The sequence below is a fragment of the Lynx canadensis genome, chromosome C1, assembly GCF_007474595.2.
Source record: "Lynx canadensis isolate LIC74 chromosome C1, mLynCan4.pri.v2, whole genome shotgun sequence".
Classification (NCBI taxonomy): domain Eukaryota; kingdom Metazoa; phylum Chordata; class Mammalia; order Carnivora; family Felidae; genus Lynx; species Lynx canadensis.
In genome coordinates, this window is record NC_044310.1 from 159556963 (window position 1) to 159583990 (window position 27028).

The 27028-nt window shown below is 40.3% G+C and overlaps 1 long non-coding RNA gene and 1 other non-coding gene across 2 annotated transcripts in view; both read left to right on the forward strand.

Annotated features, from left to right (window-relative positions):
• The window catches only part of LOC115521188, a 39242-nt gene that overhangs the window by 2438 nt on the left and 9776 nt on the right, over positions 1–27028 (forward strand). Inside the window, exon 2 of the long non-coding RNA XR_003970983.1 lies at positions 24185–24350. This is a non-coding gene — a long non-coding RNA (uncharacterized LOC115521188). The remainder of the gene's footprint in view (positions 1–24184; positions 24351–27028) is intronic.
• LOC115522575 lies at positions 3314–3421 on the forward strand. The gene has a single exon (XR_003971473.1). It is a non-coding gene; the product is annotated as a U6 spliceosomal RNA (small nuclear RNA).

A 27028-nucleotide genomic window follows, 5' to 3' on the forward strand; every position in this document is an offset into this window, starting at 1 on the left:
GTGGTATTTTATTGCCATTTTAATTTGCACTTCCCTAATGACTAATGATATTAAACATCTTTTTATGCACTTGCTATGTTCTTCTTTGGTGACATGTCCTCAAATCTTTTGCCTTTATTTTATGTATTTTTTAAAAATATCTATTTATTCATTTTCGGAGAGAGGGAGTAGGGTACAGCTCAGAGCATCAGCACAGAGCCTGACGTGGGGCTCAATCTCACAAATTATGAGATCATGACCTGAGCTGGAACCAAGAGCCAGAAGCTCAACCAGCTGAGCCACCCAGGCGCCCCTCAAATCTTTTGTCTTAAAAAATAAATCAGGTTATCTCCTTGGTACTGAGGTTTAAGAGTTCTTTGTTTTGGATATAAGAGCTTTATCAGATTTATGTTTTAGAAATACTTTCTTCCAAAAGAACGATGTAGGTTAGCCAAAAACCAGAGGATTTCTGATAAGTTGGTAAACCTAAAATTGCAGCTACTTGGGGTGCCTGGGTTAAGCATTTGACTTGGTTTCAGGTCAGATCATGATCTCAAGGTTTGTGGGTTTGAGCCCTGCATTGGGCTCCATGCTGACAATGTGGAGCCTACTTGGGATTCTCCCTCTTCCTCTTTCTGACACCTACCCCTCCACACTTATGCTTGCACTCTCTCTCTCAAAATAAATAAATAAAATCGTGGCTTCTTGAATTTCTAATGTCAAATTAGAGTTCTATATAATAATACATTGATACTTTGATGTAGACTTAGGAACAATGTCGAAAGACCTCTATAAAAAGATGATTTGGATGCTTTGCCCTTGAAGCAGTTCATCTATGCATACAAAATCAGTTCTAAAGGAGCTGTAGGTAAATTCCCATATAAAATGCTTCCAGACTGAAGTAAATATTCCCCACAGTGGGGATGGATTTAAATTATGGCAGCTCTAATGCTTACAGGAAAAGTAGAGTATACTCTAGGAAGGGAGGGAGATAAAGGACACTTAGGTAGGCAAGCTCCTGTGTGTCCTCTTCTGGGTTTTCTCTTAATCTCCTTAAAATACATTTTTTCTCTTTTTCTTGGTAGCTTTTAAGTTTTACATAATTTCAAACTTACAGAAAAGCTGAAAGAAAAAATACAAGGAACTCCTAAATATTCTTTATTTAAATTCACCAGTGTTTACATTTTACCCTAACTTAAATGCATTTTACATTTAATTTTTTAAGTATTTCATAGAGAAATTATGGTCTAGTTCTTTTTTTAGTATTAATTTATTTTTGAAAGAGAGAGAAAAAAAAAACATGCATATGTGGGGGAGGAGCAGAGAGAGAGGGAGACAGAGACAGAGATTCCTTGCTGTCAGCACAGAGACTGACTCAGGGCGTGAACTCATGAACCGTGAGATTATGATCTGAGCCGAAATCAAGAGTTGGACACTTAACCAACTGAGCCACACAGGTGCCCCAAGGCCTAGTTCTTTTTGAAGTTTTTATTTCCATTCGTCTCTAGCCTAAGTGGTAGAAAAAGTAGCAATTAACACCCTAATTAAAATCCCGAAAGACAGAGACACAAAGAATCCTGTCACAGAACGCTGGAGACCCAGCACTATCCATAGCCACCGTCATGAAGCCAACCACCATTCAGCTGTGTAGTCTAGCTTTGCAGCCCGTTTCCTGACCTCTTCCTGGTATGGTTGGCTCCTACTACAGGCCATTGTACTTGACTTTTAGTTTTGATGACTGATATTGCTTTTAATCTAATCTTTGGTGTGTTCTCAACCATTGGTAATTCTGGGAAACAGCCAACCCAGTTGAGCTCACCAGGGACCTTAACCTGGTACCCTGCTTTGCCTAAGCCCTAACAGCAGGCAACTTAGCAAGCAGTAGTATTTGCAAGGAGGCACAACTAGTGATGCTAGGTATCCCAGCACTGAGAACCAGAGAACCAAGACATATGAGTGCTGAAAAGACCTTGAAATCATTCAATACAACTCTTTCATCTTCAGATGAGGACAACTGAGACCCCAAGAGATTTAATACTTTATCCAAGGTCACAAGTAAGTTGGTAGCCAAGACATGACTAAAATTCTAGTTTCGTGCTTTTTCTACAATATAACGCTGCCTCTAATAGTTATTACTACTAATAATTAATTTTCAGCTGCAAAAACTCATGTGTTCACTCATGAAGTTAACATATATTTATTGAGCATTTACAAAGTCCTACGTACAAGGTATACAAGATATTTAATCTGCCTTCCCAGATCTTACTTTCTGGCAGAGAAATAGATGATTAAAAAGTAATTATGCACAGCAGAAAACAGTAGAGAAGTTCCTCAAAAAATACAAAGAAGTTCCACTTCTGGAACTGAAAGCAGGGACTCGAACAGATATCTTTATACAGTATTAGTTCAAACTGCCATAAAAAATACCACAGACGGGGTGCCTTACACAACATAAATTTATTTTCTCACAGTTTTGGAGAAGTCCAAGACCAATGTGGTATCAGGGTGTGTTTCTGATGAGGTCTGCCTTCCTAGCTTGTAGACAGCTGCCTTCTTGTGTCCTCACCTAGCCTCTTCTCTGTGCATGCAGACAAATCAATCTCTGGTGTCTTTCCTCTTCTCTTAAGGACATCAGTCGTATCAGATTAGGGTCCCACACTTATGATATCATTTAACTTTAATTATCTCGCTAAAGGCCCTATCTCTAAATATAGTCATAATGCGGGCTAGAGCTTTAACATGAATTTTATGGAGACACAATTTAGTCCATAACATATACTAATATTCAGAGCAGCACTAATCATAGACAAAAGGTGGAAACATCTAAACGTCCATTGATAGGTGAAGGGATAATCAAAATGTGATATATACCTACAATGGAATATTATTCAGCCTTCAAGAAGACAGATATTCTGACACATGCTACAACACGGATGAGGCTTGAGGCTATTACGCTAACTGAAATAAGTCAGACACAATAGGATACATATATGATTCTACATACATGAGGTACCTAGAATAGTCAAATTCATGGAGACAGAGAGCAGAACAGTAGTCTTCAAAGACTGAGGAGAAGGGGAAATGGGAGTTATTGTTTGATGGGTACTGGATTTCAGTTTGGGATGATGGAAAAGTGTGGAGGAGGATGATGGTGATGGTGGCACAACAATGTAGATTTACTTAATGCCACTGAACTGTACACTTGAAACAGTTAAATGTAAGTTTTATGATATGCATATTTTACTATGATAAAACAAAAATGTAATTTTGACTTCAGTATGTGGCCATAATACTGAGAAACTGGATTTACTCTCCACTTAAAATTGAGAAGCAAGTGTTTGCTTCAGCAGCACATACACAAAAATTGGAATGATACAGAGAAGATTAGCATGGCCACTTTTGCAGGGATGACACCCAAATTCACAAAGCATTCCATTAAAAAGAAAAATTAAGGGGCACCTGCGTGACTCAGTCAGTTGAGCATCCAACTCTTGGTTTTGGCTCAGGTCATGATCCCGGGGTCATGGGAGCCAGTCCTATGTCAGGTTCCATGCTGAGCATGGAATTCTTTCTCTCTCTCCCTCCTCCCTCTGCCCCTTCCCCTGCCCCCCCTCCTCTTTTTCTCTCTAAAATAAAATTAAGAAACAAGTCAAAATATGAAGCAATGGTTTTTAGATACCGGACACTCAAAACCTAGGACAATAATCCCTCAGAGAAAAGAAATAGATGAGGTGAGCCCTACGATAGCTACTTTAATGCCTACAGAGTTTCCAGGCTATAGCACAGGGAGGAAAATCCCAAACAGAGCCCAGAAATCTCCCTGAGTTGAGTAGCCAGGGTTGTGGATTTGGAGGAACCAAGGTATACAGAATTCACAGGGTAGGGCCAGAGAAGAGAGAGCTGCACAGAGAGAGAGAGCAAGGGCTTCAGAAAACTGTGGTTCCTTTTTAGTCTTCAGGCAAGAACTAACTGGACATGGGAATGAAGAATGTACCCAAATAAGGGAAAAGACCCACTGGAAAGGAGCACACAGACAATCATCAGACTTCACACAGGGCCTGGAATAATTTATGTTCCCAGCACCCTGAGTGGACCCTGAGTGGACAAATCTTGTGCTACACTGGTCATCAAGAAGAATGCTCATAAGGGTATTGGTATTTGTATGGCCAAACTCAAAACCCTAATCTAATCATTTAAAAAGTCAGGAAATCTAGTAAAGGAGCATCCTGTTATAACCTAACCAATGTCTCTGAAAACCTCAAAGGTCATCAAAAACAAGGAAATTCTAAAAACTGTCAGCCAAGAGGAGCCTAAGGAGACGTAACAAATAAATTTAATTTGATATACTAGGAGAATCCTGGAAAAAAAGTATATTATGGGAAGGTTAAAGGAATCTGAATAAATTTTAGCTGATAATAATATATCAATATTGTATCAATATTGGTTCATTAATTATAACAAAAATACCATACTGATGTAAGATGTTTATAATAGGGGAAACTGGATGTCAGGTGGGAGTGAGTGCCATGGTTAATATGAGAACTTTTTATACTATTATATTAGTCTTCTATAGTTATAACAAAATACCATAGATTGGGGGCTTAAACCACAGAAACTTATTTTCTCACAGCTCTGGAGGCAGGAAGTCTAAGAGCATGGTACCTTCAGGGTTGGTTTCTAGTGAGATCTTTTTTTGGCTTGTAGACAGCTGCCTTCTTACTGTGTCCTCACTTGGACTTTCCTCTGTGCATGCATGTGGAGAGAGACTGATCTCTGGTGTCTCTTCCTCTTCCTACAAGGACACATGCTATGGCCTCACCCTTATGACATCACTTAACCTTAATTATCTTCCTAAATGCCCTATTTCCAAATACAGTCACATCGGAGTTGGAGCTTCATATGAATTTTGAAGGGACAATTCAGGAAATAACAGAAGAAAGAGATGGGTGGGGCGCCTGGGTGGCTCAGTTGGTTAAGTGTCTGACTCTTGATTTTGACTCAGGTCATGATTTCACGGTTCATGAGATCCAGCCCCACATTGGGCTCTGTGCTGACAGCACGGATCCTGCTTGGGATTCTCTTTCTTCCTCTTTATCTGCCCCTCCCCCACTTGTGCTCTCCTCTCTCTCTCTCTCTCTCTCTCTCTCAAGGTAAATAAATAAACTTAAAAAAAAAGAGACAGAGAAAAAGAGATGGGAATACAAGACATTTTGAAGAAATAATGGCTGAAAACTTTCCAAATTTAATGAAAATCCTAAACCCATAGATCTAAGAAGCTCAACAAACCCAAGTGTAAGAAACAAGAGAGAAGTACACCAAAGTACACATCTGAATCAACTTGTTCAAAACCAGCAAAAAGAGAAAAATCTTAGAAACTGCCAGAAAAACAAAGATAAGAATGACAGTAAACCAGTAAAGTTCTTGTCTGAAAAAATGCAAACAAGAAGACAATGAAGCAACATGTTTAAAGTACTGACAGGGGGCTCCTGGGTGGCTCAGTCCATTAAGCATAGGACTTTTGATTTTGGCTCAGGTCATGATCTCACAGTTTGTGAAATCGAGCCCTGAGTCAGGCTCTGTGCTGACAGCATGGAGCCTGCTTGGGATTCTCTCTCTCTCCCTCTCTCTCTGCCCTTCCCTCCCTTGTATGCACATGCACCCTCTCTTTCTCTCTCAAAATAAATAAATTTATTTAAAAAAAGTACTGAAAGAAAACAAAAAACGACCAAAAAGCAAACAAAAAAACCCTGTCATCCTAGAATTTTATACCCAGTGAAAACATCTTTCAAAGTGAAAGGACAAATAAAGATTTCTTCAGGTATACAAAAGCTGAAAAGATTTGCACCAGTGGATCTGTACTACAAGAAATGCTAAAGGACATTCAGGAAGAAGGAAAATTATACCAGTTGAAAATCAGGATTGCACAAAGGAAACAAGACCACCAGTAATGGTAACTCTATGGGAGGATATAAAAGACTGTTTCTGGCTGTTCTTTTTAAACATCTCTTTAAAATATAATTGATTATTTAAAGTAAACATAACAGGTTATGGTAAATAATTACAATAAAAGTGAGTTCAGAGTGATGCTATGGGAATGACCTGAAGCTATGAAATAGCAAGAGATACAGGAATTTTAAATAAATCTGCTTGCTTATTCTGTCAGCTTACCAAAAAAGCCATTTCTAAGCTCTTTCAGCATGAGTTTTATCACAAAGTAAGATGACTACATTTCATCTGATCTTTTTACCACTTCATACCCTTAGTGATCCCTAGGCTCACAGTTCCTCTGGGAATAAAGTCTCTTTTAATAAATAAAAAATAAAGTGTCCTCCCTTTTAATAAAGTCTGTGTGGGAAAACCAGGGCAGCTCAGAGTCCTTTCTTCATTGATTTCAACTCAGTCATTTAAAAACTAAACGTAGGCTTAGTTTCTAGTACAAACGCTCTTTCTTTCTTTCTTTCTTTCTTTCTTTCTTTCTTTCTTTCTTGAATAAATTAAGAAAGGGAGGTAGAAATATCTCTTTAAAAAACTAGAGGCAGACATTTGGTCAGGGGGATTGTACATGGCACAGCTAACTACACTCTTTTTCAAGCAACTTGAGGCAATGGAGAGATGGAGGGGAAAATTGGACACAATATTCTCGGTTAAAGATAGGATAGAGGAAGGGTGCCTGGGTGGCTCAGTTGTTAAGCATCTGACTTTGGCTCAGGTCATGATCTCACAGTTTGTGAGTTTGAGACCCACATTGGATAAGCTCGAGCCCTGCTTGGGGTGAGCAGGAGCCCCACTAGGGGTGAGCATGAGTCCCATTTGGGGTAAGCTCAAGTCTCATTTGGGGTGAGCCCCACTTTTCTCTCTCTCTCTCTCTCCCTCTGCCCCTCCTGGGATTCTTTCTCTCTTTGCCCCTTGCTCACTTGTGCCCTCTCTTTCTCAAAAAGATAGAGAGAGGGTCTGGATTTGTAAAATGATCTGTATTTTCCTTATTCCCACATATGTCCTCATTGGAAGCACCACTTTGGATCACTTTTTTTTTTTTTTTAATTTTTTTTTTCAACGTTTATTTATTTTTGGGACAGAGAGAGACAGAGCATGAACGGGGGAGGGGCAGAGAGAGAGGGAGACACAGAATCGGAAACAGGCTCCAGGCTCTGAGCCATCAGCCCAGAGCCTGACGCGGGGCTCGAACTCCCGGACCGCGAGATCGTGACCTGGCTGAAGTCGGACGCTTAACCGACTGCGCCACCCAGGCGCCCCTTGGATCACTTTTTTATAGCCTTATCTTTTTGTCTTTTTTCCAAGAATGTGGGTCTTACTTCCGCAAGCAGAAGGCTGACTCCTTGATGGTAGGGGCCCCACTCTAAAAGTAGAGCACTCAAAAAGTACTGCTTCATGGTAGGTTTGGCAAAATGAAGAAGGAGAAAAAAAATGCTTCAAATTTATATAAAAATAAATGAGTTAAAAAGTGATTTTCTGTAGGGATCAGCCCTCTGGGTTGGACGAGGTTTGAGAAGAAAGCAGTTACTATTTGGTAGCTGTTTGTTTTTTCCAGCTTTATTGAGGTATTATTCACAAATCAAATTGTAAGATATTTAAAGTGTACATCGTGATGACTTCATATATGTATACATTATGAAAAATGTAATATGCTACTTAATAAAATAAGCAGGTTACAAGATAGTGTATAGTGCAGAAAGAGAAATATTCATCAAACCGAGTGGTGAGATTTTAGATCTTTTCTTCCTTGTTTACTCATGTGTACATTCTACTTTCTTCATAAGATATATGTTTTATTTACAAAACTAGGAAGAAATTACACAGAGTGTTTTTTTAATTGAATGAAATTCTGGACTCTTATTGAGAATTTGGATGCTCTCAATTCTCACCTGTTTTCAATGGTTCAAGGGCGTTCTTACCTGGGAGAAGTATGTGAGCACATTCCCTTCATTGGAAGATAAGCTGCTCATCCAATAGCCCAGGCAGCTCTTGAAAATGTGAGGCTAAGGAATCCTTAACAAACCAACAGAGAAGTCTCAGAGAAGTCTCAGAGAAGTCCCAGGAACATTGGAAACAACCTAATGGTCCAGTGGTATGAGATTTTAAAAGTAAATCATGATACCTCCAGATAATTGGAATATTTGCAGGCATCTATGTTCCTAAGAACATTTAGTAACATGGGAAGATGCTCAAATTTTAACATTAAATTTAAAAATTTATATGCAGCATTATGCTATTTGAAATGAGTATTATATATGTAATTTAATTTCTTAAAGGAAATAGACCCAAATATTAATAAACCTTATCCCTGGGTGATAAAAATATGAATAATTTTGGCTTCTTTACTCCTCTGTTCTCAAAATTTTCTACCATGACTTACTTTTATAATTAGAACACATACAATGTTATTATTATAATTATTTTTAAAGAAGTTGGCTTATAGGGCTGGAGAGTGGTTCATTACATGGGCCTTGAAGCCCATCTATGAATGTAAATCCTGGTTCTGCCAGGCAGGCAAGCCACTGTCCCTTTCTGTACCTCAATTTCCTTACCTTAAAATAGATATGAAAGATAGCACCTACATTATAGGGTAATTGTAGGACTAAATTAGTTAATTCATAATAAAGTGCTTAACACAATGCCCGGTATATAGTAAGCACCCTCAGATTAATCTGTTATTATTATTATTATTGCAGGTTAAAAGTTCTAGCCTCCTACCTATTTACCCGTTCAGTTATTTCAATAAAGACTATTTTCTGAATAAAATCACAGCCCTCCAAGACTCAGCAAGACCCGAAGACACTCCTTATTGCAAAAAACCCTAACAATTTTCTTGAGGATCAGGTATTTAGAGCAAACTAGTTAGAGACCAGCCTCTGGCTGCTTTTTCTCTTTCTCGATGGCTTTAATGCTGCAGGTGTGGTCACTGAGTTACACCTATTTATTCATAGAAAGATAAAGGAGCCCTCTTTGAATTTTTCTTTGGTGGGCTCCAAATTGAGAACTGTATCTCCACTTCTCAGAGTTTGATTCGATCTTGTGATCCAAATTGGAAGAGATTCCATGTCCAACATCACCCAGCTAATAAGGGGCAGATAATAGGATTTGAACTTAGGTCTACCTGGCTCCACACTTCAGCATTTAACTTGTGTCTTATAATACCTTCCAACTAAAAGAAGAAAAGCTTGAAGAAGGCCATTTTATCCATCAAAACCAAAGAGTGGGACATAGAGAAGATCAGTTTGCTTCCCATTTCTTATTTCTAAGTGTCATCAACATAAAATAAATCAAGATCCAGCGTGGCATCGGCGCAAAGATCAGTTCCTGACTCTAAAACAGAGCACAGAGCAGAAGAGACCTACTTCCTTCACAAAACAGAGCATGAATTATAAAAAAGGCCCCATGTGCACCATGAATTGGGCTAGAAATCTGTGTCCCAGCATCATTCTCTCAGGGAAATCAATTTTCTCAGTTGAGGCAACAACTCTAGGTGAACCCATAGGAAGGGAGGGGTAACTCGGTGCTCTGAGAGCCTGGACTTTCCCTAGCTCCTGCAGCACTTATAGTCCATGCTATCAACCCCTATCTGTCTGTCTGTTGTCTGTATCCCTGCCTGCTCAGTAGTATCTCTTAGACGTGTTTGATTTCTGCTTTAAAACCAGAATGCCGTCACCTCTGCACCCACTCTCTCAGGACACCTAAACTATTCCCCCCTGTACTGAGCTTACCAGCCCTGGGCCTGTTCCTTCCTGACATTGCTTCTCACACTGTGTATGGTTGTTTTCTGTCCTGTCATACCCCAGCTAACTCTTTGAGGTCAAAGATTACAACTTAATTTTTAGGGTTGATGGGAGAATAAATTGAGATGATGTAGGTAAAGTGATAGATCGTGTCTGGTACATAATAGATGTTCAGCAAATATTCTTCTGCTTTGTTGGTTCTCTCATTTGTAGATCCAGGACTCAGTGCAATTCCTTCAAGGCCATGGTTACTAAACAGATTTTTCTTGAATGAGTGAATGAGTAAATTAACAAATGATTCCACCTCTTGCCTCCAGGGCTGGTGTCACATCTTACACTGATCTCTATCCCCTCAATATCCTCTTTTATTTATATCCTCTGAAATATCTGTAACAACACTGGCCACATGGCTGGCTACAGTAAATAATTTGATCGATTTTCTCTTGTTGTAAAGGATATTGATAGATGGACCATTTACCGCTGGGGCAGCTACAGGAAACATGTCCTCTATTGTCTGTTTCATCTTGAATAGAGTGAAATTGCCAGGGGTCTTATAGAAAGAGCTTTCAGTCTCTCTAGTAAAACTTTAGCTTAACTCACTTGCCAAGGGCTGTTTTCTTTTTTCTAAACAGTAAAGAGCCAACATAAACTCTAGAAGAATAAGCCCTCCAAAGCAAGAACCCTGCTGAAATCCAAGTATTTATTGTTATGATCCTAAGTAAGGCCTGGAGAATCTCATTTATTTCTATATCCCTAGCGCCAGCCTGGTATTTAATACATAGTAGGTACTCAAAAAGCATTTCTTTAATAAATGAAGTCCCTTTTAAAGAAATAAAGGGAAGTTATGAACTCTACGGTATAATTTTGTGATGGTCTGTGGCTTTAAAGCCATACGGTACAGAGAAGAGATGAAAAACGAATTCACATATCTGGATAGCATTATGCAAGCATAAAAGCATTTTCCCACATGTTATATAATATTATTTACATAGCGTTAATTGAACCCCTACTGTATAATAAGTGATTTACATACCATTGTGTCAAATGCTAACAGATCTTGAATTATGATAATTCCCACTTTATAGCTGGAAAAAATAAGCTGAGATGAGCTAAGTGATTTGCCAGTGACACAGACTAATAGTGATCCCCTCCACACCAAGTGCCTCTCTACTGCCTAGAACAGTACGTGGCATAGAGTAGATGCTAAATAAATATCTGTTGAGGAAATGTTGAGGTTGGATGACTCCAAAGCTTTCGCTCTTTCCATAACATTGCCTGCTACCCCGGAAAATGGTCTTTTGAATCATCCAGAGAAAGTAGTACATCTTTTCACACCCATGAGGAACTGCGGTTATGGGAGATGAAGTTAATTTGCTTCCAGCTCACAAGGGTGGCTGGGCCAGCACTAGGACTCAAGGGTCCGGTTTCCTAGCAGTATTTCCTGTTGGCCATTCCACAGAGAGGCCATAAGGCAGGGGCAGGGTGTGGTCCACTTCCTTTCCCCAGGAAAATCCAGGGAGCCTGGCCTAGAGGTACATCCAAGACTTTCTGCCTAAAACACCAACAGGCATCCTAATGTTGGAAGAAAGTGATGTTCCCCAGTAGATGGGTGGCAATTTTAGGGTTACTTTTGATTATACCAGAATCTGATGTTTTCAGATAGGGCTAAGTCTTGTGGTGATGTCCAACCAGGCAGCTGCAACCTGACAGTAGCTACTTCATCACGCAATTGTTTTTTCCTCTTAATCATAACATTATTTTTTTCTCAAGATTTTAAGTAATCTCTACACCCAGCGTGGGGCTTGAACTCACAACCCTAAGATCAAGAGTCCCATGCTCTACTTACTGAGCCAGCCAGGTGCCCCAATCGTATCATTTTAAATAGTCGTGGGCCTTGAACTTGTCAAGGAAGAGATGTGTATTCAATTAAACATCTTAAGGTTATACACACCTCTTATATATATGTTTTGGCAAAATAACTTTTTTCTACTCTTTTTTAAACTATTTATTTCTTTTGAGAGAGAGAGTGCAAGCACGATAGCAGGGGAGGGTCAGAGAGAGAGAGAGAGGGAGAGAGAGAGAGAGAGAGAGAGAGAGAGAGTCCCAAGCAGGCTCCATGCTGTCAGCGCAGAGCCTGATGCGGGACTTAAACTCACAAACCATGAGATCATGACCTGAGCGAAAATCAAGAGCTGGGTGCTTTACTGCCTGTCTTCTCTTTCTTTCATTTTATTTTCAACACCAAAGAAAATGTCTATGCATACCCTACGGTTAATGTAAGTTAGAGGCTATGGCAACTCCTATATCTATTTGTTAAGTGTCCAACTGGGTTTGACCCAATGCTGGGTATAGTATAAAGTCAGTAAGTAAATATATACAGAAATAAGTAAATGTGTACAATATTCCGTATAGCATTAAAGAGGCCATGTAAAAATAGGCAAACATATATCAAGCCCACAGACAACCAAATAAACCTATTATTATCTGATATAATGAACAATGAGGTTTTTATAGCTACAGTCAAGGCAATAGCTCATCTCAATGTCATTTCTTCCTTACTTTGTTTATCTTTCCTCTTTTCTTCTTCTCCTTCTTGTTTTAATCTCCAAGTATTTTGCCCATTAATCTTATCAAAGCATCAGAATCCAGGGAGACAAACCAGAGCATATTCTGGTTACATTCATCTCTGGAATCCCCAAACTGAAGTTTCTCGCCACAGCTTGCAGAAGAACCATACAAACTACTCCTGGTGGGGAAGGAAGTCATTGACTTCCTCAGAAGCTCATGTGCTGACAAAGGCACAAAAGGGGAGATTATATATGTGGTTATCATAGCACACAGACATACCATTTGTAGCCGACGCATCGGCCCCTGTATTCTCACACCGTTTCTGTCGTATGCCCTGGCAAAGCTAACTCTGAGGACGCCATGGAGTAGTGGATCCATGTTTTCTTTGGCTATTGTTCCATTCCTCATCTCCACACTTAATAACTCCGCATTGTACAGTGAAATACTTGGCAATGCAAGAAAGAAATCAAGCCTGGGTGCCAGGGGCATCTCTTATCATTGAAAAGGATCTGTGACTAGCTCTTGCCCTTCTCGCTCCTCCTCTGTGCACTTTTGCTCTCCTCTAATTTTTCCATCTTATACATCTTTTATTGTTTTCTAAATATAGACATGCTAAAACCTCAGTGGAAAGACCATCTATTGAAACCAGAGTGATAGCAAGTAATGTGCCCAGCAGGCAAATCGCAAAACAAATAGAGGGTGCACTCAGCACTTTTGCTTCTGCTGCACAAAAGAACCCAAATAAGGCTCCTGGAAACATGGGTTGAGTAATCAAGTCCTTTTCCTGGATGTACAACAGCACAGCTTTGGGAGATAACGAATTCAGCTCGTGTAATTGTACACCCGCCTGAAAGAGTAAAAGGAAGCACAAAAAGAGAAAAAGAGGCGAGTGGGCCAAACTCTTAACTGCTTGCCCTCCTTCTGCACCTGCCATGACTTGCAAACATAATATCGTGTCCCAGCTGGCCACTTGTCCTGAATTCTGAGACCCCAAGACACCCATTGCCCTTGGAATTAAAGAATTACAAATGGAATTTTTGCACCTGCAAATAAAAAAAAAAGATAGTGAGAGAACTTAGAAAAGATCCTTTGAAACATTTCTATCACCCTTGTCAGGCTGTTTTCTGCCCCCGGTGAATACTAACCAGACATATGAGCAAGGACTCCCGAGGACCATTTGGCTGTTTCACTGAAATTAATTTTGGTTCCTACACATTAACCATAAAGACACGCACTGGCTGCAGGTGTGCCAAAGCCAGCATCAGAAGCAAACCCAGCATATTTTGCAGAGATGGTTAATGACTCCTGCAAAATTAATTTAAATTGAAATAGGATAAGAACATATGGAAAAAATCAATCATTCCCTATTTTGAGTGAATATTATTTTAGCATGCATAGATTTGATATAATTTTCTTTCTTTCCCTTAAGGGTCAGGAGGGACTCACACCCTAAGTCTTTTTGCAAAAGAGGTTTTTTTTCCTCCCCAGGAAAGAGGAGATATGTATTTCATAAATCTTTTTCCTTGTCTAATGCTGAAACATTCATCTGGGGCTCCACACACACACTGATAAAAGCCCTTCCAGAAAACCTAACTCTGTTCTTGGGGTAATTATGCTTTCCTAGTGTCTGGACGCTGGTTCTGGCTTCCATTTAGAATAAGATCTGGGCCCACTTATTATGCATGTCCACATTAACTGGACAGTTTACAGAATTTAAATGTAAAATGAAGAGAAAGCACAGAGGCAATGGCAATAGGATGGAAAATATAAAAGAAAAATATTTTTCAAGTGTTTGGAAGGAAATGACTACATTAACAAAAACCCCACAGCCACATGTTCACACTCTTGTACTCCCATTTCTTGTGCAAAGCCATCTCCGAAGTTCGGCTCCAGTTTCTTTGGGAGGAAAAGAAACAGAAGTAGGCACACCCATTCTAAGGGAGGGGTTCCCAGAGCAGGAGTTACACCAATGTAGTCTCATCTCCATAGACATTCTTCTAATACTATTTATAGTTTATTTACCTAGGTTACTTATACCTTGTTCCAGGGAATATTCCAGGTAATATTATTAATATAAATCCTCATCTATATCATCCACAGATATTTACTGATATTTATTTAATGATATTTATTCATTCTTTATTCAACAATGTAAATTAAGATCTGTTCTGTACCAGATATTGTGTTAGGCATGAGGTAACAGATGATACAAAGAAGAACAAAGACCAGTCCCTATTCTTTTTTTTTTTGTCTTAATGTTTATTTATTTTTGAGAAGGAGAGCGAGCACATGAGCAGGGGAGGGACAGAGAGACGGGGAGACAGAGGATCTGAAGCAGGCTCTGCTCTCTCAGCACAGAGCCTGATGCAGGGCTCAAACTCACAAACTGGGAGATCATGACCTGAGCCGAAGTTGGGCGCTTAACCCACTGAACCACCCAGGTGCCCCAAGACTCGTCCCTATTCTTGAGGACCAGGTAATTTAGGAATAAAACCTATACATAACCCCCTCAATTTAAATATAGCAACACTCTTCATGCAAAAATAATATACTGATTTTTTTTCTCTTTTTTCACTTTGGATTTATTTTCACATATACTTATCAGACCTCTATTATGTACCAGGCAGTATGCAAGGAATTGGGGATATAAATAGGGCTATGAAAACCCAAAGAAGAATTTCAAAACAACATTCCATAACTCTAGGGATAGCAGAAAAGAAGTCAGAAGACATCTATTTGTAAATATGTGTGTTGGTGGAAGTGGAGCAGAGAACTAGGAAAATACCAAAAAAAGATTATACACACACACACACACACACACACACACACACACACACACATATATATATATATATATATATATATATACACACACACACACACATATATATATATATAATTCCTATGTGGCTTTGGAAGAGATCCTAAATTTTGTGGTGCATAGTGGGGAATAGGGAATAGTGAAGAACTAATGATTGTCTAATTCAACTTTCCTCAGGCTAATGTTACAACTAATCCCTGAGTATTCATTAGCTGGGGGCAGGAGGTGGGAATCTGGAGGGGAAGTTTAAATCCAGATTCCACTATTTGGGTTCAAACATTAATTGCACAAAATCCACAAGAAATAATCTTGAATTAGCTGTAATTATTTATAAATAATAACACACAGGGGAAAAAAGTGGACACAAGACAGCTAGAAAAGGTAGTCCCCAAGAGAGAAGGAAAGCTGGAGGAGAGTAAAATAAAAGACAAAATCAGATAGTAACAGACCAAAAGAATAGGACCCTTTTTCCAGTCTTGCTGATTAGAATCCCAGTGTAAGCAGGGCGCCTGGGTGGCTCAGTCAGTTAAGTGGCCGACTTCGGCTCAGGTCATGATCTCTCGGTCCGTGAGTTCGAGCCCCGCGTCGGGCTCTGTGCTGACAGCTCAGAGCCTGGAGCCTGTTTCAGATTCTCTGTCTCCCTTTCTCTGACCCTCCCCTGTTCATGTTCTGTCTCTCCCTGTCTCAAAAATAAATAAAACGTTAGAAAAAAAAATTTAGAATCCCAGTGTAAGCAAGGTTTAACCAATTGGTGTCATCAGTTTATGTACTCTATCTGCCTAGCTAATCCCTATGGAGCTATGACGGTGTTCTGGTCGTCGTATCCCCAAACCTAAGCACTGCACCTGGCCCAGAATTGACCTTCAGTAAGTGTTGGTTAAATAGATAAGAAAGTGAATCAAGGGGCACCTGGGTGGCTCAGTTGGTTGACTGTCCAACTCTTTTTTTTTTTTTTAATGTTTATTTATTTTGAGAGAGAGAGAACAAGTAGGGGAGGGAACAAGTAGGAGAGAGAATCCTAAGTAGGCTCTGTGCTGGCAGTGAAGAGCCTGACAAAAGGCTGGGTCTCACAAACTGTAAGATCATGACCTGAGCTAAAATCAAGAGTTGGACACTTAACTGACTGAGCCACCCAGGTGCTTCCCAAGCATCCAACTCTTGATTCAGCTCAGATCATGATCAATCGTGGGATTGAGCCCTGAGTCAGGCTCTGTGCTGAGCGTGGAACCTGCTTAAGACTCTCTCTCTCTCTCTCTCTCTCTCTCTCTCTCTCTCTCCCTCTGCCCCTCTCCCCTGTTCATGTTCTTAATCTCTCTAAAATAAATAAATAAAATAATAACAATAATAATAATGTGAATCAAATGAAGAAGATAGAAATAAACATGCACATGTGTTCATAGGAGGCTCTAATTGCATCTCCTAAGTTTCGGGATACTGTATCCTCATTTTCATCATCTTATTTCTCATTTCTTCCGTGACCTATTGGTTATTTAGGCACAGGCTGTTTAATTTCCACACATTTGTGAGTCTCCCAGATTTTCCATAGGGAAATGATAATGCTGAACATCAGTTTGGGGAGCCCAAGATGAACACAATTTGGAGAGGACATGAAGACACAGATTAAACACAAAGTTTCCTGGTGACCTCTGCTCAGAATGAACTCGTCTATATAAACCTGCCCTCCAGCTCTCCATCCGGAGAACACATATGAGCTCAGCAAGTATATATTCTTCCAAAGTACAGCTGAGAAATATATGCCCAATTACACATGGTACCAGACACGGTGAGGTGGGGCACATGGCAGAATCAGGATTCTGGGCAGGATTCCAGGCAGGATTCCAAGCTTAGGTTCAAATTCCTATTCTGCCATTTTTTGGCTGCATGAGCGTTGGAAGGGTACTTAATCTCCTTAGGTTTCGATTTCCTCCTTTATAGAATGGGGATAATAGTAGTACCTATCTTATAAGGTTATTGTAATAATAATAATAATTCCTATAAAACACTATAGTAACACCACTGAAACACCATTGAAAGCGCCATAGTCAGCTTTCAATAAATGTTAGCCAGTATTATTTTACTTATTTATTTTGAGAGAGACAGAGACAGCACAAGTGGGGGAGGGGCAGAGAGAGAGAGAGAGAGAGAGAGAGAGAGAGAGAATCCCAAGCAGGCTTCTCCATGTCTGCACAGAGCTGGACGCAGGGCTTGAACTCATGAAACCATGAGATCATGACCTCAGCTGAAAGCCAGAGTTGGATGCTTAACCGACGGAGCCACCCAGGCACCCCAGCCAGTATTATTGTTGTCAGTTTGGGCCCTGAAATCTGAAGCTTGTAATATCAACTGTGCTGCTGTACCTCTGGGTTCCCACTGAGTAGAAGAACTGGAGCCGGACTTCTGGTCTTGACTCCTGGTTCTCCCATGTAATGGCTACGTGACCTTCATTAGATTACTCATCTCTCTCTCTCAGTGTCTTCATCTCTAAAAGGGGGTTCAGAAGGACCCTCACAAGGATTTTATGAGCAGATGGATTAATATAGGTAAATGTCTCTACAGTAGAGCCCCACTCATGCTAAGGAGGAACCCCGTCCTAGCAGTGATGAGATTTAAATTTTTGCTAAGGAGGCACACAAAAACCAAATGAGGAGGAAATGAAACAAAACAGTTACACATTGTGAAAAGGACTATGTGAACAATAAAACAGGGCTGAAATAGAGAATGAAGGGGAGGGGGAACTAATTAAAATATTAGGTGATTAAGGAAGCCTTTCCTGAGGAGGAAACATTTGAGAGAGCTAAAGGAAAAAGGATGAAAAGGACCAGAAATATCCTAATCTCAACGTTGCTGAGAACTGAAGGAATAACCTTCCAGGAATAGGGAATGGGACGCACAAATGGCCAGAAATGCATTTCAAATGGAATTCCTAACAATATTTGCAATTGTGTAATTCTTTTTTTAATGTATATATGTTTGTTTGTTTGTTTGTTTGTTTGTTTTAAGAGAGAGAGAGAGAGAGAGAGGCAGAGAGAAGTAGACACAGAATCTGAAGCAGGCTCCAGGCTCCAAGCGGTCAGCACAGAGCCCGACCAGGGGCTGGAACTCAGAAGCCATGAGATCATGACCTGAGCCGAAGTCGGCCACTTAACCGACTGAGCTACCCAGGTGGCCCTGCAATTGTGTAATTCTTTGATAAATATATCATATTTACAGAAACATGATATAAAATGATATAACATGACTAGACATGAGAACATGGGCAGATACACCTGCCCGAAACTTGGCATTTCACTGAGCTCTGCACATGTGCTACACTGGCATACTAATGTGTACAATTTTATGTAAGTGGACACGTGTAGTAGACCTGAATTTTCATAAAAGACTAATGCAGACCTAAATCTTCCTAATGATACATTTAAGATATTCAAACAAGATATAGATATAGATATATAGATATGTAAAATCACAGGAAGAAATGTCTGTGAAGTCCTGAAATAATTTCACCAAACTCTCAGTGCCACAGAATCCTATGAAAAGCACCGCTGCAAAAAGATCCCAGGTGGGAAAATATTATCACTGTCCGCCATTCTCTCCCCACTGGCTGGTTTTGTTTCATTCAGTCATTCAACATTTACTGAGCCCTATGCTGGTTATTTTTCATCTCCTGCCCCCTTCTTGCTCTGATCAATTCTCTACTCTGCTCCACACTGCTTAGTGCCCTGGAAGGTGAGAGGTGACCTCTAAGGACGGCATCATTCAGGATCCTTTGCCCTCTGGCTTTTGATTCTCTACGGCCAGTGGAGCGCAGAAGAAGATGAAAGGCAGGTGGTCTCCCTGCTTGGCTTCACAGTTCTGGCGGTGACTGGCTCCCTCTATAAGTAGAGCTCCTGCTAGCTGATCCTCTAACGTGCCTGTAGTGCTCACCAGCTCTGGTGACATCATCTCCTTCCCTTGTTTAGGCTGAGTGTTAACTGCTCCCCTCTGTTGCTAGTCTCTTGATGCTTCAGCATCTTTTGTGGATTTCCTGCCCCTACTTCTATAAATCCTCCCTTTGTTAAAATTTCTTCAAGGTCTAAAACGAGTAGATTTTCTTTTTGCTGCTAAGACACCGACTTGGACAAGCCTCTACGATGTTCGAAACCAGTCCTTTCCAATAAAAAACATAAAGGGCGTCACATATATAATTTTAAACTTTCTAGTAAGTAAAAAAAAAAACAGATAAAATGAATTTTAAAAGGTTTAACTCAGTGTATCCAAAGTATTTATCATTTTAATGTATAATTAATTAATGTGATCAATATAAAACTTTATCAATGACATATTTTACATTCTCTTATTCCTATGTCAAACTCTGTATTTTACACGCAAAGCTTGTCTCAATTTGAACTAGTCACATTTCAAATGCTCAATAGCCCCAGTTCTAGATACCGTGTTAGGGCTCGATATATAGAGATGGAGGATACTGTCCCTATATCACAGAGTTGATGGTCCAGTAAGAATGACGGACAAGCAAATCACCCCCAAACAGTGTAGTAAATGCTTAATTAGTGCTATGAACAAGATCCTATGGAAGTAGAGCTCTTTCTAAACACCAGTGGTGCTGAGAGAGGAGACAATTGTAATACAAGTGGATCCTGCATGCTGATTAGGGTTCCACCAAGAAAATGAGAGTGAAGAGGGCAATACAAGCAGAGGAAGAATCCTTGCCTTTCCATCTTCTCTAGCTGTGTCAACTCTTCTTTGCCTCTACACCAAAGATGGGTATCCTGACCACCTAGGGTACCCTTGGGTCTCCCTTGTTATTCTGGTCCGGATTTGGGTAGATCTCCACAGACTCAGCACAGGCTCTGGAATGAGGAGTTTTTGAAGGGAACTCAACCAGGACGTAATGGAGAGGGTGCTGGTGAGACATGTGTGAGGAGAACGCCTATAAACAGACATGTTGAGAAAACCTGGATCCATTTTCCTACGGTAATGTAAATCTGGCCACTGACAGGCTCAGTTGGTGCAGGTTCCTGGGCACAAAGCAGAGCTATAATTTCATCTCATCTGTTTGCTCTGCTATTCAATAAGTATTGTCACTGGACTGATATTAGAACTTATTTGTTGCAATCCTTTGGAGATGCTTCTTTTGTTGTTGTTTTTCATCTGTTGTCCTTAGATGAACCTCATTTCTCTAGTGGTTCTGAGGATTTAAGGACCAAAACTGACCTTCCCTAAGTCTCTCTTACATGAAAATTCTACTGTCTATGTCCGTCTTCCCATTTCAAAACACAGATTCCCTATAGGACAGCTCAAGAAGTTCTTATCTCCTGTCTGAGAGACACTGGTGGTTCTCTGCCCTTTGAATGGAGAATATAACTTAAATGACATTAAAGGAATGGTCACATCTTTCGTGCCTCACGTTACCTTCTCCACTTACGTTGTTAGATATCTTTGGAAGATTCATCTGACTCTCCTGAATCCCCTGACTTCTGTTTCCTAGCATAAAAGCATTTCACACATATAACATTAACAAAATAGAGCCCCCACCTTTCAAACCCAGGGCCTCAAGTGAAGTTCCTCTTTAGGATAGTAGGAAATGATGCTCCTCAGGAAGCATTTGATGCTCTTTAGGAAGTAAAGTACCTACTGATCTCTTTAGGTGACTCCATAGTGCTTAAAAGCTGGTGATATCAGCTTAATAGGTTGATTTTTGAAGGATACCCAAACAGTAAAAGGAGAGGAAAGGAGGATGAGGCACTATTCTTAGATACTAAAAAAGAAGTATGCACTTAACTCAGACAAACATTCTGGCGCCTTTCTGTATGAGCAGAGCTCTGATTTCCAGGAGGTTGGAAAGCTACAGCTGTTTACATCCTTTGTCTGCCACAGTCAGATGGTATACACTGTAGCCTTATTTTCCTTGTCTCCTTAAATCAACCATAAATCATTTTCAGTGCTGAGCTTTCCACAAAAATTCCCTGTGGTTTCTTTCGGTCTCTCACTCCAACTATCATATTGCGATTCCCATTGGCAATAATGTCAGCATCTGTTCTCCATACCAGCACTATTTGCAAATACTTTGAGACCAAGTCCTTGATTACCACTCAAAAGTTCAACTTCTGTTTTCTCAGAGCCAAAACACATACTGTAATATCCAGTTTAAACAGTTTCCAATCCTCATCTGGGCAGCGGACTTCTTCAGTCCTCCCATTACTCATATACATTTTTTTTTTTATTGCTCTTTATCCTTTTCCTTCAATTTGCTCATTGTATAGATGATTAACTTTTGTCTTGAGCATCACTAACTCTGCCATTCTGAGCTTTGCTTCCTTCCCTAAGGATCTCTTCCATCCATGATGTTGTAGAATCTAAGATGTTCTTTTACGCCCAAAGGCAATTTATTTAAAATGTCCTTCATTTTAAGTAATCTCTACACCCAGTGTGGGGCTCCAACTCATGACCCTGAGGTTAAGAGCTGTATGCTCTTCTGACGGAACCAGCCAGGCGCCCCCCCAAAGGCAGTTTATTGATGCCACCTTTTTGTTTTTCTTTTGAGTGGTCTAAGTTAGACCTCAGCATGCCAGGAATCGGGGCACAGTTGCACACAAAGAATCAATTACTCTTAAAGAGAAATTTCCATGGCTTACATCTGCCTCCCTTTCATTTTTCTGGCTTAAAACAGCCACCGTTTTGTTTGTTTGTAATGCGCGTGTAGGTACATGGTTTGTTTTTGGTTTGGGTTTTGTGGGTGAGTGTATGTGTGCGGTTTGCTTTTGCTTTTGCTTATTTGTTATTTTTCTAAATGACTTGGTTGAACCATTTCTTCCTCAGAGGTGGGCGTGCCCTTCTGAGAACTGGCCATGGCCAACATTTTTGTTTTGAGCTGCCCCTTTTGCATAGACATTGTGTTTCTGGACTTCTGAGAAAACACATACCCATATGCTCATGCGTGCCTATGTACACACACACCCAAAACTAATATGGAAATTGAAACAATGATCTGGGATTGAATACTTCACCAAACCCAGCAGACCAAAGGGATCACATCTATATTATATAAAGAGCTCTTTTATAAAAGTTAATCAAAGATATGTATGTATTTATACAAGAACTAGAAGAAATCATATAAACTGTAAAGAAAACCACCACTATCCTATTGTATAACTAATATCGATGCTACTAACGCTAATACCAACATTTTTTGAAGATTTTCCATGTGCCAGATCCTGTTCTATATGCTTTACATTTAGAAATCTATTTAATCCTGGGGCGCCTGGGTGGCTCAGTCAGTTAAGCGTCTGACTTCAGCTCAGGTCACGATCTCGCGGTCCGTGAGTTCGAGCCCCGCGTCGGGCTCTGGGTTGATGGCTCAGAGCCTGGAGCCTGCTTCCGATTCTGTGTCTCCCTCTCTCTCTGCCCCTCCCCCGTTCATGCTCTGTCTCTCTCTGTCTCAAAAATAAATAAACGTTAAAAAAAATAAAAAAAAATTAAAAAAATCTATTTAATCCTTACAACAACTCTATAGGCAGGTACTATTATTATCCTGTGTACCGATGAGAAAATGGAGCCACAGACAGGTTGAGTGACTCACCCATCGTTACACAGCCAGATAGATGGCAGAAGGAAAAATGGGACAATTCACAGAAGATAAACTGCGATCACAAATGGAAAAATATTCAAGATTTCCAGTAATCAGAGAAATGTGCATTAAGACATTAAGTGTAATTTCATACCTCATTTTTGGTGAGGCTGTGGTTAAGCTGTCACTCTCAGATATGGTGGCAACCATGTAAATCAGTGCAAGCTTTTAGGAAAGCCATTTGTCAACACTTTCAAACAACCATAAAGAGGCTCCCTTTAACTCAGTTATGATACACCTAAAAATTTATTCTTAGAAAGTTATTCAAATGACAGTCATGCGAATAGAAAGTTTGCTGCAGCATTCTCGGTTATCAAATATTGAAAGCAATCTAAATGTCCAAATACAAGAAATAACTTAGGTAAACTATGGTGCATTAATGAAATGGGATATTATGCAGCCATTTAAACTATAATTATGAGCCATAATGGTAAAATAAAAATGTTATGTAATATCAAATAAAGTGAGCCAGATATAAAATTTTACCTATTTTATGGTTACAACTATGTAAAATTATGTATACGTATGTTCAAGGACCAGAATGGAACATAAAATGATAATAATTAAGATGTTAGGATGGTACCTTAAATCCATTTAATCATGTTTATTTATTTTTGAAAGAGAGAGAGAGTATAAGTAGGGGAGGGGCAGAGGGAGAGGGAGGCACAGAATCCAAAGCAGGCTCCAGGCTTGATGTAGGGCTCAAACCCAGAAACCATAAGATCATGACCTGAGATGAAGTTGGATGCCCAAACCACTGAGCCACCCTGGCACCTCTTAGATCCATTTTTTAATCTAATTTTAATTGCCTTTATTTCTGTTGTTTTCCATATGTTGGCAAAGCCCAAAGTTGGGAAAAAATAAAAGATGATGTTTTTGCCCTTTGATAATGCATAATATAGCTGAGAATTCAAAGAATCATTGACTTTTAGAGCTGGAAGGGACCTTATCAAACTCTTGGTACAACTTCCTAATTTTGCAGCTAAATATTCTGAGGCAGGAAAAGACTGACTTACTCAATGACACATATTGAATTTGGAGCCAGAACTTACAACCCAAAAATGCAAATCAGCCTTGCGTATATTTAGGGTACAATTTTCAATGAGAAATTAAATTGTGAGGACCCTATCTTGAAATATATCATGTCAATAAAAAAAAGACGATTTTTATCTAACTTTACTTTCTTACTACACTATCAGCTGCTTCCTTTCCCCACCTAAAACAAGCTTTATGCCAAAGCAAGATCCCTGTCTAATTCTTGACTATACAGTACACATCATGCATATTTTTGGCATTTAAAAAATGTCAAAATATTTATAAAGAAGATGAGTATTTCAGTAACAATGGGAAAGCTGCTAGTCATTCTCTTGTGATGGTAACAGCAGGAATTCAATTGAGATTGATAAATCAATTAAATTGAATTTCACTTTGAAACATTAAAACAAAGTTTTTTTTCAACAGTGACTAAAAAAATCTATCCAAACCTCTTCAAAACTAGTTTCTGGGATGGAAATGAAGAATATGAGTGAATGTATAAATGTTTACTAAGCCTTGCTGAGAGGCCCTCATCTACTCACCTGCGACCACAGAAGGAAAGTATGTCTTCAGGAAGCGACCCATCTGTCAGGTGAAGCTTTTTACTCTTAAACCCATTTAGATTATGATAGATTTTGGCTGAGCTCTTTGAAAGGGCACGTGGAAAACAATAAACACGGGAAAAGCCTAAAGAAAATTTGGAAGTTGCAGACTGGTGTGGGGGATACTAAAGTTGTTCTAGTTTGGGGGTGGGTGTGGTTTACGAGGTATCTAAATGGGATGTGGTTTACGTGGTATCATTTGGATAGGGGCTGCCAAATGTGGGGCGGTGATTGGATGGAAGCTGGTGGTGCAGGCGGTGAAATAATTCATCTGAGGTGAAACAAAGGAGATGGAAGTTTATTGAACACACCGCAAGGAGTGGCGGGCAGGCCAACAGAGGAGAGGCTATCTACAAGGAGCCCTGGGCGGGGGCTGTTTTTAGAGATGGAAGATGAGGAGGTATAGGGACAAATGGAATCTTCCCCTTTTTTGGTAACTGTACCTGGTTGTAAGTAGCCCATTGGCAGGTAGGGCCTATGGATACTTTGGGGTGGGTCCCCTGATGGGCTTGTCTGTAGTCAGCCAGGGGGTTGCTGTGGCCCTTGCTACCTTCCATTGCTCAAGCCTATTTGCCTAAAAGCGGCCTCTGTGGTTTATACGAAGCCCACAAGGCTGATTGGGAAAGGAAATCTTGAGGCTACGGTGTGTTCACTAATGGGATTCAAACATGTTTAGATGGACTGGCTTATAGCACAGTGAGCTCTGGGGCATCGACCCAATAACGCCAGTGACAGTGATGGCTGCTCCCACCAGTACCCTGTCCCTGAGCCTCAACAGCAGTAGGAACCAGCACTGGCTTTGGGGACTGGGACTGGAGGGAGGCCTTCTCACTGAGTTTGGTGGAAAACCCTGGATGCCATTTAACAGAGGTTAAGAGAGCTGTTGAGACCCCTTTAAGGTCTAAGGAAAGAGAAAATAGAGAAAACTAAGGAATAAGAAAGGAAGACTTTTTTTTTTTTAATATTTATTTTGAGAGCCAGAGAGAGAGAAAAAAAGAAAGAGCCTGTGCATGTTCGAGCAGGGAAGGGGCAGAGAGAGAATTCCAAGCAGGCTCCATGCTGAGTGTGGAGCTGGACTCTTAGCTTGATCTCAACACCTGGAGATCATGACCTGAGCTGAAATCAAGAATCAGATGCTTAACCAACTTGAGCCACCCAGGCCCCCCAAAAAAGGAACTTTTTTTTTTTTTTAATGTTTATTTACTTTTGAGAGAGAGAGAGCATGAGCAAGAGAGGGCCAGAGGAGACACAAAATCTGAAGCAGGCTCCAAGGCTCTGAGCTGTCAGCACAGAACCGGATGTGGGGCTTGAACTTACGAACTGTGAGATCATGACCTGAGCCGGAGTCAGATGCCCAACCGACTGAGCTACCCAGGCGCCTCAAGAGAGGAAGACTTTTAAGGAGAAACTGCTTATACATACAATCTGTAGTTTCAAGTTAATATTCACATATTTATGTTAAGAAATCTATTCAAATTTAACAGTTTTACTTTGCTTTTTTACAACTCTAAGCCAGTTGAAAATTCATGGAATTCTCTGGGATATTTTTCTTTCAGTTACACTCTAACCCAGTGGTTCTCAACTCTGGCTAAATAACAAAATCTCTGAGAGAATAAAAACAACCATCCAGGTTGCCTGGCTGGCTCAGTCAGTAGAGTGAGTAACTCTTGATCTCTGGGTTATGAGTTGGAACCCCACATTAGGTGCAGAGATTACTTAAAAATGAAATCTTTTGGGGTGCCTGGGTGGCTTAGTTGGTTAAGTGTACGACTTCAGCTCAGGTCATGATCTCTCAGTTCGTGAGTTCAAGCCCCACATCTGGCTCTCTGCTGTCAGCAGGAGCCTACTTTGGATCCTCTGTTCCCCTCTTTCTCTGCCCCTCCCCCACTCAGTCTCCTTCTCTGTCAAAAATAAAATAAACATTAAAAAAATAAAATCTTTCAAAAAACCCACAACAACGAATCAATGCAGATGCATGAAATCAGAATCTGGTGGTGGAACCTTGGGATCAGTAATTTTAAGAGCTCCCAGATATTTCTAATGAACAGCTAAGGTAGAGATCAATTTGCTCCAATGGGAGCAGATAGAAATTTTCTAGAACACTAGGGTGCTTGAATGGCTCAGTCGGTTGAGCATCTGACTCTTGATTTTAGCTCAGGTCATGATCTCACAGTTTGTGAATTCGAGCCCCACATCAGACTCTGTGCTGACAGTGCAGAGCCTGCTTGGGATTCTCTCTCTCTCTGCCCTTCCTGTGTGCGGCTGTCTCTCTCTCTCTCAAAATAAATAAACTTAAAAAAAAAAAAGGCAAAACAGGGGTGCCTGGGTGGCTCAGTCGGTTGAGTGTCAGACTGTTGTTTTTGGCTCAGGTCATGATTTCAGGGTCATAGGATCTGACACTAAGCATGGAGCCTGCCTGGGATTCTCTCTCTCCCTCTCCCCGCCCAGCACATGTGCAAATGCACTTTCTCTCTCTCTCAAAAATGCAAAAGAATGAGGGGTGCCTGGATGGCTCAGTTGGCTAAGCATCCGAGTCTTGATTTTGTGAGATCGAGCCCCTCATCAGCACAGAGCCTCCTCGGCATTCTCTCTCTCCCTATGTTTCTGCCCCTCCCCCACGCTCTTTCAAAATAAATAAATAAAAACTTCTATTAAAAAAAAGATAAGC